Source organism: Eriocheir sinensis, chromosome 27 (assembly GCF_024679095.1).
Source record: "Eriocheir sinensis breed Jianghai 21 chromosome 27, ASM2467909v1, whole genome shotgun sequence".
Lineage (NCBI taxonomy): Eukaryota > Metazoa > Arthropoda > Malacostraca > Decapoda > Varunidae > Eriocheir > Eriocheir sinensis.
The window spans coordinates 8657860-8673919 of NC_066535.1; the positions used below are offsets into that span (position 1 = coordinate 8657860).

The 16060-nt window shown below is 44.1% G+C and overlaps 1 long non-coding RNA gene across 1 annotated transcript in view; it reads right to left on the reverse strand.

The window, feature by feature from the left end:
- Window positions 1–20: 20 nt before the first annotated feature.
- Window positions 21–16060, reverse strand: part of LOC127004079 (uncharacterized) — a 77018-nt gene continuing 60978 nt past the window's right edge. Inside the window, exon 3 of the long non-coding RNA XR_007757614.1 lies at window positions 21–865. This is a non-coding gene — a long non-coding RNA (uncharacterized LOC127004079). The remainder of the gene's footprint in view (window positions 866–16060) is intronic.

A 16060-nucleotide genomic window follows, 5' to 3' on the forward strand; every position in this document is an offset into this window, starting at 1 on the left:
GAGGCTTCAGGTTCACACAGGAGACTTTAAGATCATATAAGAACCCTCAAGATTGCACAAGAGGCTTCAAGATCACATAGGAAGGTTCTAAGTTACAGAGGAGACTTTGAGATCATGTAAGAACCCTCAAGATTGTACAAGAGGCTTCAAGATCGCAGAGGAAGCATCAAAATCACTTATGAAACTTTAAGATCATATAAGAGGTCTTGAAAGTACGTAGGAGGCTTCAAGCTCATACATAACGCTTCAAGATCTCACAGTACGCTTCAAAGTTACGTACGAAGCTTCAAGTTCCATTAGGAGGTTTCAAGAGTACGTAGGATAATTCAAGTTCGTACAGAAGGCTTCAAGATCTCACAGTAAACTTAAAAGTTACCTACGAAACTTTAAGTTTCAATAGGAAGTTTCAATATCACATAGGAGGCTTCAAAGTCACATATGAGGCTTCAGGCTTACGTAGGAGGCTCCAAGTTCACAAAAGAAGTTTCAAGATCACATAAAAGGTTTCAAGATCGTACAGAGGGTTTCAAAGTTATGTAGGAGGCTTCAAGGTCCAATAAGAAGCTTAAAGATTACACAAGGGGCTTCAAGATCACAGAGAAGTCTTCAGAATTATGTAGGAGGCTTCAAGTTCATACAGAAAACCTCAAAATCACACAAGGAGCTTCAATTCACACTCGAAGCTTCAAAATCCCACATAAGTATTTGAGGTCACAGGGAACTGCTGCCTCGAGAAGAAGCTTGGGACGGGTCATGCGGGCGGGGTCACGAAGGGAAGGTCAGGTCAGCTTACATCCGGGAGGTCAGGAAGCCACAGACACCAGCCTCGTCAGTGCCACCATCGACCCAGCTCACCGCCGCTGCCCTGGAAAGAGGAGACGAAGGAATGAGTATGGAGGAGGAGGAGGAGGAGGAGGAGGAGGAGGAGGAGGAGGAGGAGGAGGAGGAGGAGGAGGAGGAGACAAAACATTTATTGATATTGTATGCGTCTTCACTTATTAATGGTTTATATTAGTAAGCTCATTTCCATCTTGAGCTGATAAATATAGTCATCGCGGAACTGTATCGTGTGTGTGTGTGTGTGTGTGTGTGTGTGTGTGTGTGTGTGTGTGTGTGTGTGTGTGTGTGTGTGTGTGTGTGTGTGTGTGTGTGTGTGTGTGTGTAGTTTTTTCTCTCTCTCCTTTCGCATCATTTTGTTCTACATTTATTTTTTTCTTCATTTAGTTGGTTAGTTTGGTCATTCATTTAGTTGGTTAGTTTGGTTATTAGTTAGTGAGTGAGTGAAAGTGAACTAGTTAGCTATTAATTAATTACTATTTAGTTAGTTGTCTAGTCTGTCCGTTCGTCAGCCAGTCGTCCATTAGTAAGTGAGTGAGTGAACATTTTGTTACTCATCTCTTTCTTTCTTTCTTTCTTTCGTTTCCTTCCTTCCTTACCTCCTTTCTTATTTTTTTATCGGCGTCTCAGACGCCGGTCAACAGATTGTCCATCTTAGTGTTGTTGTTGTTCTCTTCAAGATGTTTTCCTGGCTTACCCATGCAGTGTAGACATGACATTGTATAATTACATTTGTTAGCCCTGATGAACCCTATAACATGGCATTATAAACAAAGTCAGCTGTTTTTTTTTTTTTTTTTTTTTTTACGTCTTGGCCTGAGGCGCCGGTAGTCCTTCATAGTAGGGCCTGATGGTCGGCCCCAGCCTGTTGTGGCGCAGGCAAGTGTTCAGAGTGGCGCCATCTTTACTTTTCACCATTTTCCATTTTAGAACCTTAGTTGCATAATATAAATTGTTGGGGGGGGGAGTGTTGGAGGGTCATGCGACGCCGATTTAGCACAGTTTTTGTGCTATTAACACTTGTTTATATTTCTCAATGTTTTTTTTTTTTTTAATTTACGTGTTTCTTTTTGTCTATTTTCTTCCCTTCTTCCTTCTTTCTTTCTTTCAACCTTTCTTTCTTTCTTTCTTTCTCTCTATTCTCCCTGGCTTGTTTGCGTGCTTCCTTTCGTTTCTCTGCATCACATCAACACGCAAAGGAGTACTGTATAGGTCAAGAGGTGCGGAAGAAACAAAGGGAGGGAAGGGAGGCCTTATTTCCGCTCCATATATACGTACGTGTGAAAGGATAAGTCATGGTTACAAGTAGGGTAAGCTTATGTAAGAGGGCGCTTAGTGGGTCAGGAACCTTGTACAAATAAGGTCTCTAAGGGAAAAGAAGTGGGAAAAGCTTTGCGTGGTCAGAAAAAAAGGAAAGAAGGGGAAGGTAAGGAAGACAGAAGAGGTTTGAACGGTAAAAAGTAACTGAATTTGAGGAAGACAAAATGAGTAATGAGAGTCCGGAAGAAAAGCTGAAGTAAGGGCACCTAGCTCGCCTTCATATCAAAGTAGAAAGTAAGAAAATTTTGCGTGGTTAGAAATAATAAAAAAAAGGGAAGGTAAGAACGAGAGAAGAGGCTTAGGCAACAAGGAGTACCTGAATTTAAAGGAAGAAAAAATAGAAAGAAAAAAATAAAGAAAGAAGTAAATAGGAGTAAATAGATATGTTGTTAAAAAAAAATGAAGGGAAAATAACCTGTTCGCCTCTCTGTCAAGGTAAGTAAGGTTGCTATTCCGTCATGGTGAAGTTTCGTTTATGTGTTCCAGGCGTACCTTGACATCCTCTTAGAAGGAAAGTTTAGAATAGTTATGATAAGGGAATTAAAATGTATGATCCTACAGGTCAATAAAAAATCACAGCACCTCAGTTTGCCTCATTGAAAAGCGTCTCATAAAAGTTATTGGGATTTCCAGGGACTGTTTTGTGATCCTAGTGATAGATTTACTACTACACAGGACAAAGAACAAACACTTGAGGATGTCGGTATTCTAAAACGCTCTCGTCTCACATCAACGCTTTCCTTAGGTCGAAAAGGAGATTAATCGGGTTCTTGGGAGTGTTTTTTCAGGTTCATGGTACAGAAGAAGGGTCAGACTACCACCAGGGCCATATAACTACCCCTGGACATACCCCAAACTCCTACGAAAGCCTTGTCCAATACATGTACTTGGGCGGCGAAGTGTAAGAATACGGGCTTTGGTATTATAAGACATTTCGCCGCCCAAGAACACATATTTGACAAGGCTTTCGTGGGAGTTGTGGGCATTTCCAGGAGTAGTCTTATGACCCTTGTAGTTGTGTGACCCTCCTTCTGTACCGTGAACCTTAAGAAACACTCATTAGAACCCGACTGACCCCTCTTTGACCTTTAGAAATAGCTGATGTGAGAAACGAAAGTGTCTTATTATACATTTTGGCGCCCAAGAACACATATTTGACAAGGCTTTCGTGGGAGTTGTGGGCATTTCCAGGAGTAGTCTTATGACCCTTGTAGTTGTGTGACCCTTCTTCTATACCGTGAACCTCAAGAAACACTCATTAGAACCCGACTGACCCCCTCTTTGACCTTTAGAAATATCTGATGTGAGAAACGCAACTGTCTTATAATACCGACCGGTCTTGTGATCTTAGAGGCGTTAATCTAGAATACCAGTTAGCTGAATCGAGCGTTACACCTCATAAAGTAGAAACGTTAACAATGATGATAATAATAAAAAAATAATAATAATAAGCTTCAGTCAATATTAGTGAAGATTCTGGAACAGGAGAAAGTTATTGAAAAGAGAAAAAAGTAGAAACAAGTACGCTGTTAGCTTTTTTTTTTAGTCAGATTTTTTTTTATATACCAGCGAGAGAGTACTCAAGGGGAAAACACTACATAAAATAGGGCCGTGGATCCTTTCTTTCTTCTGTCATCATGTTGGTAGATAGAAATAGATAACCTTATCCAACTCACGCCTCCAGCCAATAGCAATCGAGGCTCAGAAGAAAAGTAGCAGGGAAAGGAGAGAAGAAAGAAACAATAAAGAATGTCAGCCTCTCAAATTTACCTGCCAAGTGGAAACAAGTATTACTCAACCTTCTTCGGCCAATCTCAGTTAAGGTTCAGAGGAAAATAATAAGCAAGGGAAAGAAGGCGAGCAATCAAGGTTCAGAAGAAAAGTAGCAGGAAAAGGAGAGAAGAAAGAAACAATAAATAATGTTAGCCTCTCAAATTTACTGGCAAAGTGGAAACAAGTATTATTCAACCTTCTTCGGCCAATCTCATTTAAAGTTCAGAGGAAAATAATAAGCAAGGGAAAGAAGGCGAGCAATCAAGGTTCAGAAGAAAAGTAGCAGGAAAAGGAGAGAAGAAAGAAACAATAAATAATGTTAGCCTCTCAAATTTACTGGCAAAGTGGAAACAAGTATTATTCAACCTTCTTCGGCCAATCTCAGTTAAAGTTCAGAGGAAAATAATAAGCAAGGGAAAGAAGACGAGCATTTGAAGAATGTTATAATAGAAACCTTAGCAGTCTCATTCGCCCGTTCTCCCTTACTGTCAGATCGAAGATAATACCAACCCGAAAAACAAAGGCAAATGGAAAGAAGGGGAAGGTAAGAAAGAGAGAAGAGGTGGCTTAGACAACAAGGAGTAACTGAATTTAGAGAAAGAAAAAAAATAGAAAGAAGAAAATAAGTATAAGTGAATTGTTTTTCGCACTTATTACACTCTAAATGCTTCACTTGCAATTACGTTTTTTTGGGGGGGCACATTTCCGCCATACAATCACTGACAGAAAAATAGTACGGTGGATGTCGCCGTTAACGTAAAATTGGCTCATATTAAGCTCGTAGGGATCAGGGCCGAGGACACTGATGTCTTTGCAATTGATCTTAACCCGGCAGCAGCGACGGGCCAAATTTGTGGCTTTACCGTGTACCAGCGATGGGCCAAATTTGTGGCTTTACCGTGTACCAGCGACGGGCCAAATTTGTGGCTTTACTGTGTACCAGCGACGGGCCAAATTTGTGGCTTTACTGTGTACCAGCGATGGGCCAAATTTGTGGCTTTACCGTGTACCAGAGACGGGCCAAATTTGTGGCTTTACTGTGTACCAGCGACGGGCCAAATTTGTGGCTTTACTGTGTACCAGCGATGGGCCAAATTTGTGGCTTTACCGTGTACCAGCGACGGGCCAAATTTGTGGCTTTACTGTGTACCAGCGACGGGCCAAATTTGTGGCTTTACCGTGTACCAGCGATGGGCCAAATTTGTGGCTTTACCGTGTACCAGCGACGGGCCAAATTTGTGGCTTTACTGTGTACCAGCGACGGGCCAAATTTGTGGCTTTACCGTGTACCAACGACGGGCCAAATTGTGGCTTTACCGTGTACCAGCGACAGGCCAAATTTGTGGCTTTACTGTGTACCAGCGACGGGCCAAATTTGTGCCTTTACTGTGTACCAGCGACGGGCCAAATTTGTGTTTACTGTGTACCAACCAAATTTGTGGCTTTACTGTACCAGCGACGGGCCAAATTTGTGGCTTTACTGTGTACCAGCGACGGGCCAAATTTGTGGCTTTACTGTGTACCAGCGACGGGCCAAATTTGTGGCTTTACTGTGTAGCAGCGATGGGCCAAATTTGTGGCTTTACTGTGTACCAGCGATGGGCCAAATTTGTGGCTTTACTGTGTACCAACGATGGGCCAAATTTGTGGCTTTACTGTGTACCAGGTATGGGCCAAATTTGTGGCTTTACCGTACCAACGACAGGCCAAATTTGTGGCTTTACCGTGTACCAGCGACGGGCCAAATTTGTGGCTTTACTGTGTACCAGCGACGGGCCAAATTTGTGGCTTTACCGTGTACCAGCGACAGGCCAAATTTGTGGCTTTGCCGTGTACCTGCGACGGGCCAAATTTGTGGCTTTACCGTGTACCAGCGACAGGCCAAATTTGTGGCTTTACCGTGTACCAGCAACGGGCCAAATTTGTGGCTTTACTGTGTACCAGCGATGGGCCAAATTTGTGGCTTTACTGTGTACCAGCGATGGGCCAAATTTGTGGCTTTACTGTGTACCAGCGATGGGCCAAATTTGTGGCTTTACTGTGTACCAGCGATGGGCCAAATTTGTGGCTTTACTGTGTACCAGTGATGGGCCAAATTTGTGGCTTTACCGTGTACCAGCGACGGGCCAAATTTGTGGCTTTACCGTGTACCAGCGACGGACCAAATTTGTGGCTTTACCGTGTACCAGCGACGGGCCAAATTTGTGGCTTTACCGTGTACCAGCGACGGGCCAAATTTGTGGCTTTACTGTGTACCAGCGATGGGCCAAATTTGTGGCTTTACCGTGTACCAGCGATGGGCCAAATTTGTGGCTTTACCGTGTACCAGCGATGGGCCTAATTTGTGGCTTTACCGTGTACCAGTGACGGGCCAAATTTGTGGCTTTACTGTGTACCAGCGACGGGCCAAATTTTTGCCCTGATATAAACCCCCCAAAAAATAGATGATGCATAAACTGATCACAAAATTAATGCGTTGATATCTATTGTTAAATGGTTTGCGTGAGTAATGATTTTTTTCTCCTTTTTCTCGCTTAGAGGGGCCTTTAAGACACATGATCCCCGCAGCTACCGGGTTCAAGGGATTAGTGTGTCTATCTACTTCTTGCGTGGCAGAAATAATCACAATACCAATTTGCCTTCAGCCAGTGTCACAAAAAGAACGGGAGGAGGAAAGACAGAAAAGACAAGAAAAATATATTAAAGATGCAATTATTGAACATGGAATACAGACTGTTAATATTAGAGTAGACACCCACAGAACTCATCTATCTACTTTCTCCAATACCAATAAAAGTTTGGGAGGAGGAAGGAAAGTTAAGGCCGCCACTAAGGAGACACGAGTGGCAGCAGCTGAGTGGGGAAAGTTAGGTCGGCATTCTCGGACGCTATTCAGACGCCGCCGCTTCTCACATGAACTATTTTCAACGCCGATAAGGAGATTAGTCGGGTTCCCGTGAGTGTTTTTTTCCAGTGTTCATAAAACTACCCATGGAAATGCCCACAACTCCTACGAAAGCCTTGGCAACTGTATGTGTTTGGGTGCTGAAATGAATAGGAATGTGGCTCCTCGTATTCCTGTCAAGCTAGAGGATAAGAGCAATCACTGTCTTCTTCTCTTCATAGTCAGAACCAAATTAGTTCCCTCAAGAAATCTGATGTCTCCCTATGTAGCCGCCTCGATTGGCATGTCTAGCCGGGGTTCGATTCCGGGCTCGGCAGTCGGTGCGTAGCCCATCCAACTGTTCATCTTCTCTTTCAGGCTGGTCGATAAGTGAGTACCCGGGGAAACCCAGGGAAGGTAAACTGTGGTAACCTGAATGTCACACTGACCCTGTGTCCTGGTTGAATAAAATCTCACCCATCACCACCGCCGACGCAACGCGCAGCTATAACATAAGCCCCAAACTCTACCTTTTACCTACCTATCAACTACCGCTCGCCAATCAAGAGACAAGTGGTGGCGGCTGAGTGGAGGGAGCTTGTGTGGGCGTATATTCTCGTCTAGCCAGTCTTTAAGAGGGGCATAGAGCAGAACTTATCCAATATAGTCGAGATCAATTTAGCTCTCAAACAAACCTGATGCTTCCCTGCCGCCCAACTGAGAGGAGGTATAGGGAACGGGGAGAGAGGGAGGGGAAGGAGGGGTAGAGTTTAAATGGGAAAGGACTTGAAGGAAAGACGAGGGGAAAGAGGGAAAGGGAAAGGGGAAGGAGGGAAAGGGGAGGAGAAAGGGAGAGGGAAAAGGCTGAATTACAAGGGATTAAAGGGGAATGCGGGGAAGGAAAGAAGGGAGAAAAGAGGGGAAGAAGGGTAAGGGTTTAAGAATAAGAGATTTTAAGAGAAATTCGGGAAAGAGGAGGGAAAGAAGGGAAGGAAGAGAAGGGGAGAGGGAAAGAAAGGAAGGGTAAAAGTAATACAAAGGGGGAAGGAGAGGGGAAGGAGAAAAAAGAAAAGGGAAGATGACACACACACACACACACACACACACACACACACACACACACACACACACCCACACAATCACTCACTTCCCCCCACCCCCCCACCCCACCCCTCAACACACTCAAAGGTGTATCTAGCGACCTATATTAGACCACTCCTATAGCTCACTCTTCTTCGAACGGTCTTACAGCTACCCAGTATACCTTCTAACTTTGGCCCCTTACCCACTTACAATTTGCACCCTATTAACAAGCCCCTCCAAAGTACAATGAGAGTTATGAGCCTCCTGCCGCCTTTGGTATTTAATTATCTATTGGCGAGGACGTGGCGACCAGGAAGATAGGGGAGAGAGGGAAGGAAAGAAGGGATGAGAAGGTTAAGGGAGGAAGGGAAAGAAGGAATGGTGGAAGAATGAAAGGGACGGGATAAAGGAAAGAGGGAAGGGAGAAAGGGAATGAAGGAAGGGATAAGATGGAGAGGAGAGAGGGAAAGAAGGAAGGGATGAGATGCAAGGGAGAAAAGGAAAGAAGGAAAGGATGAGATGAAATGAAAGAAGGGGGATGAAAGGGAAGGGGGAGAGGGAAAGAAGGAAGGAATGAGAAGGAGAGAGAGGGAAAGAAGGAAGGAATGAGAAGGAGAGAGAGGGAAAGAAGGAAGGAATGAGAAGGAGAGGGAGGGAAAGAAGGAAGGGATAAGATGGAAGGGAGAAAAGGAAAGAAGGAAAGGACGAGATGAATTGAAAGAAGGGGGATGAAAGGGAAGGGGGAAAGGGAAAGAAGGAAGGAATGAGAAGGAGAGAGAGGGAAAGAGGGAAGGGATGAGATGCAAGGGAGAAAAGGAAAGAAGGAAAGGATGAGATGAATTGAAAGAAGGGGGATGAAAGGGAAAGGGGAGAGGGAAAGAAGGAAGGAATGAGAAGGAGAGAGAGGGAAAGAAGGAAGGGATGAGATGCAAGGGAGAAAAGGAAAGAAGGAAAGGATGAGATGAATTGAAAGAAGGGGGATGAAAGGGAAGGGGGAAAGGGAAAGAAGGAAGGAATGAGAAGGAGAGAGAGGGAAAGAAGGAAGGGATAAGATGCAAGGGAGAAAAGGAAAGAAGGAAAGGATGAGATGAAATGAAAGAAGGGAGATGAAAGGGAAGGGGGAGAGGGAAAGAAGGAAGGAATGAGAAGGAGAGAGAGGGAAAGAAGGAAGGAATGAGAAGGAGAGAGAGGGAAAGAAGGAAGGAATGAGAAGGAGAGAGAGGGAAAGAAGGAAGGAATGAGAAGGAGAGAGAGGGAAAGAAGGAAGGAATGAGAAGGAGAGAGAGGGAAAGAAGGAAGGGATGAGATGCAAGGGAGAAAAGGAAAGAAGGAAAGGATGAGATGAATTGAAAGAAGGGGGATGAAAGGGAAGGGGGAGAGGGAAAGAAGGAAGGAATGAGAAGGAACGGATGGCAGTTCTAATAAGAGTTGCAAGTCTTTCGTAAGGTGGTGAGGCAAATAGTTAGTTAGTAGAGGAAGAATGGTGGAAGGAAGGAAGAAGAGAGAAAGAGAGTAAGAGGAATTAAAGGGTTGAAGGGTGATAGGGAGAGCAAGAAGAATGGGATGACAGTAAAGAAGTGAACAGAAGTGAGAGTGAAGTGAAGTGAAGTGAAAGTGAAGTAAAGGAAGGAAGGAAAGAAGGGTGGAAAAGAAACAAGGAATAGAAGACAACAAAGAAGTGGAGACCCAAATATTAAGAAGTAAGATTATATTAAGCGAGGAAGAACGATGAAAGAAAGGAAGGGGCGGGAAAAGGAGAAGGAAATAGGATGGGAGAGAAAGGAGGATGAGGGGACAGTACAAAAGAAGACACATAACAGTAGTAAGGTTAAGAAAGGACGGTGAAATAAAAGTAGATGGGAAGGAAAAGGAGAGAGCGAAAGAGAAAGAAGAAAGAGATGATGGTTAAGAGGACACAGAACAGTAGTAAGGTTAAGAAAGGAAGGTGAAAGAAAAGACGATGGGAAGGAAAAGGAGAGAGCGAAAGGGAAAGAAGAAAGAGATGATAGTTAAGAAGTGGAGACCTAGACAGTTAGTAGTAAGTTTAGATGAAGGGAGGAAGCCCGGTGAAAGAAAGGAAGGAAAAGAAGAAGGGAAGGAGAAAAACAAGGAAAATATATCAGGTAAGAAGTGGAGAGCCAAAGGGAGGAAGAACAGTGAAAGAAAGAAGGAAGGAAGTAACAGAAGAGCGGAAGAGAAAGAAGAGAGAGATAAAAGCTAAGATGTGGAGACCCAAACAGTTTGTGGTAAGGTTAAACTAAGAGAAAAAGGACGGTGAAAGAAAGGAAGGGGAGGGAAAGAAAGATGGGAGAGAAAGAAGGAATGGATGACAATAACATTCTTAGACCTGTATGACTTCCGCTTTTGGTATTTCAGCTTTAAGGAACAGTGACATAAGACTTGGGTTCCCATCGCAACATGTCGGGGAAGGGGAAGAAGAGGAACAGTGACATAAGACTTGGGTTCCCATCGCAACATGTCGGGGAAGGGGAAGAAGAGGGGAAACTGCAGAAAACTGATATAAGACTTAGGTTCCCATTGCAACATGTCGGGGAAGGGCGAGAAGGGGGAGACTCAAGAACACTGATATAAGACTTAGGTTCCCATTGCAATATGTCGGGGAAGGGCGAGAAGGGGGAGACTCAAGAACACTGATATAAGACTTAGGTTCCCATTGCAATATGTCGGGGAAGGGCGAGAAGGGGGAGACTGCAGAAAACTGATATAAGACTTAGGTTCCCATTACAATATGTCGGGAAGGGCGAGAAGGGGGAGACTCAAGAACACTGATATAAGACTTAGGTTCCCATTACAACATGTCGGGGAAGGGGAAGAAGAGGGGAAACTGCAGAAAACTGATATAAGACTTAGGTTCCCATTACAATATGTCGGGAAGGGCGAGAAGGGGGAGACTCAAGAACACTGATATAAGACTTAGGTTCCCATTACAATATGTCGGGGAAGGGCGAGAAGGGGGAGACTCAAGAACACTGATATAAGACTTAGGTTCCCATTACAATATGTCGGGGAAGGGCGAGAAGGGGGAGACTCAAGGACACTGATATAAGACTTAGGTTCCCATTACAATATGTCGGGGAAGGGCGAGAAGGGGGAGACTCAAGAACACTGATATAAGACTTAGGTTCCCATTACAATATGTCGGGAGGGGCGCGAAGGGGGAGACTCAAGAACACTGATATAAGACTTAGGTTCCCATTACAATATGTCGGGAGGGGCGCGAAGGGGGAGACTCAAGAACACTGATATAAGACTTAGGTTCCCATTGCAATATGTCGGGAGGGGCGAGAAGGGGGAGACTCAAGAACACTGATATAAGACTTAGGTTCCCATTGCAACATGTCGGGGAAGGGCGCGAAGGGGGAGACTCAAGAACACTGATATAAGACTTAGGTTCCCATTACAATATGTCGGGAGGGGCGAGAAGGGGGAGACTCAAGAACACTGATATAAGACTTAGGTTCCCATTACAATATGTCGGGAGGGGCGAGAAGGGGGAGACTCAAGAACACTGATATAAGACTTAGGTTCCCATTACAAAATGTCGGGGTAGGGCGCGAAGGGGGACACTCAAGAACACTGATATAAGACTTAGGTTCCCATTACAATATGTCGGGAGGGGCGAGAAGGGGGAGACTCAAGAACACTGATATAAGACTTAGGTTCCCATTGCAATATGTCGGGAAGGGCGAGAAGGGGGAGACTCAAGAACACTGATATAAGACTTAGGTTCCCATTGCAATATGTCGGGGAAGGGCGAGAAGGGGGAGACTCAAGAACACTGATATAAGACTTAGGTTCCCATTACAATATGTCGGGGAAGGGCGAGAAGGGGGAGACTCAAGAACACTGATATAAGACTTAGGTTCCCATTGCAATATGTCGGGGAAGGGCGAGAAGGGGGAGACTCAAGAACACTGATATAAGACTTAGGTTCCCATTGCAATATGTCGGGAAGGGCGAGAAGGGGGAGACTCAAGAACACTGATATAAGACTTAGGTTCCCATTACAACATGTCGGGGAAGGGGAAGAAGAGGGAAAACTGCAGAAAACTGATATAAGACGTAGGTTTTCATTGCAACATGTCGGGGAAGGGCGAGAAGGGGGAGACTCAAGAACACTGATATAAGACTTAGGTTCCCATTACAACATGTCGGGGAAGGGGAAGAAGAGGGGAAACTACAGAAAACTGATATAAGACGTAGGTTCCCATTGCAACATGTCGGGGAAGGGCGCGAAAGGGGAGACTCAAGAACACTGATATAAGACTTAGGTTCCCATTGCAACATGTCGGGGAAGGGCGCGAAAGGGGAGACTCAAGAACACTGATATAAGACTTAGGTTCCCATTACAACATGTCGGGGAAGGGCAAGAAAGGGGAGACTCAAGAACACTGATATAAGACTTAGGTTCCCATTGCAACATGTCGGGGAAGGGCAAGAAAGGGGGAGACTCAAGAACACTGATATAAGACCTAAGTTCCCATTCGCATTAATCCGGTGTGAAGGGGACGCAGAGTACAAAAAAGGTGCCCGATAAAATATCCTGCACCATACAACTATATATACACTCCTACTCTTTCCTCTTCCCTCTGCTGAACGTTCTCCATTAATCTACTTCCTCTTCTTCCTATAGGTACCCTTGAGAAAAAAATATATTGGGGGTTGGGACGGAAAAAAGCCCAATTCCTCGGAGGGGGAAAGCTGAGGAAGACAATATTTTTTTTACAGTAGGGGATACAGCTCAAAGGTAAAAACAAAAAGGAAACAAGACAGCACGCTAAGCACTGCTCCTATAAAAGCAATAGAAATGAGCTGCCAAAATAGATATGGTGACTCTGATATAAGACTTAAATTTCCATTGCACTATATCGTGGACATTTTACAGACAAAGGGAGTGGTCCATTGAGTGGCTGATGAAGCTTAACATCGAAAAATGCGGCAGGTTACATATAGTGGAAAGTTAACCCTCTCATTAATTACTCCGTAGTTAATATAAATCTCGTAGTCATTATCATCATCATCACCAGTCATCGATAATACAATCCAATGCAGAAAAACAGCCTTTCTTGGCGTTCTCTCTCTCTCTCTCTCTCTCTCTCTCTCTCTCTCTCTCTCTCTCTCTCTCTCTCTCTCTCTCTCTCTCTCTCTCTCTCTCTCTCTCTCTCTCTCTCTCTCTCTGTGTGTGTGTGTGTGTGTGTGTGCACTCCTCAATCCTCTTCCGGACAGGGTTCCAATTCCACCTCTACACCTGGTTCTGTGTCGTCCCTGACTTCACCAATTACTGGGTTGTCACTATTACTTTGGTTGTCCGTCTGTTATCAGTTGAACGCATGACATGACCCGCCCTAATATACTTCTAATTCTTCTTTATCGCTATCATAATATTTTTAATTTTCTCTGTTCCCAACCCATGACTTTCCCTTCCTTTCTTATATCACACCACCTGCGTCCGAACTTCTGTGTGCTTGAACGGTCTGACCTTGGACTTGTTGAGGCTAACCGTGAGAGAACTGGAATATCAGACGCCGGAAACCAAATATGTACACACATCGATCACGTCTGATGGTAAACTAACTGTGCGTCACTGTATCAGCATATGAATCAAATATATTTCCCCACGGTTGGTTCGGCAGACGTGTTGTGATTTTTTAAAAGAGGAAACTTGGCTAAATTTGCATGTCCTGAGAATGATAAACAGGAATAAGTAACCATGGCGAAAGAAATTCATGTCTTAAAGTAGGGCACTTCAACACACCTCGGGCATCATTTTGTTTATATATGTATTTTTTTTTCTTCCTTCATGAAGCAGCGTATTGCCGGCTTTTTTTTTTTTTTTTTTTTTTTTTTTGCTACTTAACCTTTAGTCTGTCTGTCCCTCTATCATTATAAAAAAGAATAAAAAACGAAAAGAAAAGTTGAGGTAAAAAATATCGTTCGTCAGAAACTTTTAATGACATGAATAATATAACAAGTGCTCTGTGTTTGTGAGTACTATATATTTACCTAGTTGTGATATACGGGAAGCGAGCTACAATCGTGTGTGTGTGTGTGTGTGTGTGTGTGTGTGTGTGTTCTTATATAAAGTCCAATTTCACGGTGGTCGCTGCACATAGAATGTCAATATTAGTTCTCTCTGTCTCTCTGTCTCTTCGTTTCTCTGTTTGTCTGTCTGTCTGTCTGTATGTCTATCTGCCTCCGCCCCCCCCCCCCTTTCTCTCTCTCTCTCTCTCTCTCTCTCTCTCTCTCTCTCTCTCTCTCTCTCTCTCTCTCTCTCTCTGGGATTCTACCGAGAATCAATACGTTCGCCTGGTTTAATAGCAAAGCATACACTAGTCTGAAGCAGTTACGTAACGATGAAGGCGTAGCGTTCACACACGCCTGGCGTCACTTCACTGAGCGCCCAAGCTTGCTTCGCGATGATGGCCTCCGCCTGAACGAGGTTAGTTCGGCGCGGCTTGGAAGGCTCCTGAACGAGGCAGTTGAAAGCTTTTCGAAAAGGAATTAGAAAAAATGCAGACGAGGGCGGGGCAGAGGCAGCCCTTGATCAACCAACTCGTAGCGTCGGAGCGGCTTACATAAACTGTCACCAATATTAATTCCGATGAGCGAACTGATACAACTCGTCGCGGCCAAAACAGGAGTCACAGTTCTGTTCTGTACAGAAATGCACGTACTTTAACAACCAAAAGGTACGAAATTACGGCGTATATTGCAACAGAGAAACCAGATGTGATAGCCATCACAGAGACTTGGGACAACTCTGCACATCTAATATCCGAACTGTCATTCCCAGGGTACGAAAGCTTTCATAAAAACCGAACGCATAAAAGGAGTCATATGCTACGTTAAAAGTACGCTCTCTGCCATAAAAATAAACAAACAGGACGCAGAGAAATACGATTCCGTGGAAATAACCACAAATAATAAGAAACTAAGATAAGTTCCTGGAGGTAGAGAAGGCAACAGTGCCTACTAAATCCAGGCGGGTAAATTGTGCAGTAGATCCATCGTGGATGTCCAGAGAAATAAAAAGGGCAGTAAACTTGAAAAATAGGAATTATAACCTAATGAAAGAGAATGACACGGCTGAAGCCGGTACACAGTACCACAACAGCCTCAGAGCTTGTCGCACCCTTATTCGAAGTAGTAAACGCAACTAACAAAAAACAAATAGCGTACGAAATCAAGACCAACTCCAAAAAATTATTCACATACATCAGGTAGAAAAATAAAGTAAAATCTAATATTGGTCCCCCGGCAGATGAGACTGGATTTGTAACCCAGGACAGTAAACAGATGGCCAGAATCCTCAACAGTAACTTCGCAACCGTATTCACAGTCGAGGACATCGAAACCTTCCCTGAGGGCCCAAACCCACCGAGGGGGATCACGCCCCTGGAAACTGACACAATATGCGACCAAGAAGTGAAAAAGTACTTGGACAAACTCGACATGAATAAGTCAACGGGACCCGACAAATTGTTCCCGCAGCTATAAAAGAACTTAATTAAACAACAAATACTTCAGCCACTCACTAACATATTTGACCGGTCAGTACAACTAAACAAGGTCCCTGAAGGCTGGAAAATGGCGAACGTAACACCGATTTTCAAAAAAGGAGACAAAAGTGTTGGATTAAACTACAGGCCCATAAGTTTGAAATCAGTGGCAGGCAAAATACTCGAGAAAATTATTACAGATAAACTTGTCAAGTTTCTACAAGACAATAATATAATTTCCGACACCCAGCACAGTTTCAGTTACAAGCGCTCCTGCTTAACAAATCTATTAGACTTCTTCCAAGGTATAATAAGAACTGGAATGATCACATCTCCAGTGATGTTATATACCTGGAGTTCCAGAAAGCCTTCGACAAGGTACCGCACGAGCGACTCAAGAAACTGCACTCGGCGGGCATTGGAGCCAATTTGATCGCGTGGATAAGAGATTGGCTCACCGACAGAAAACAGCGAGTGCTACTCAACGGACTGGCTTCCGAGTGGCTTCCAGTCATTAGTGGACAGCCTCAAGGGTCAGTGCTGGGACCTATTCTCTTTATCATATATCAACGATCTAAAATCAGAACTGAAATCTTCCTATCGAAATTTGCTAATGACACTAAGATGGATGGAAAGGCCCTTA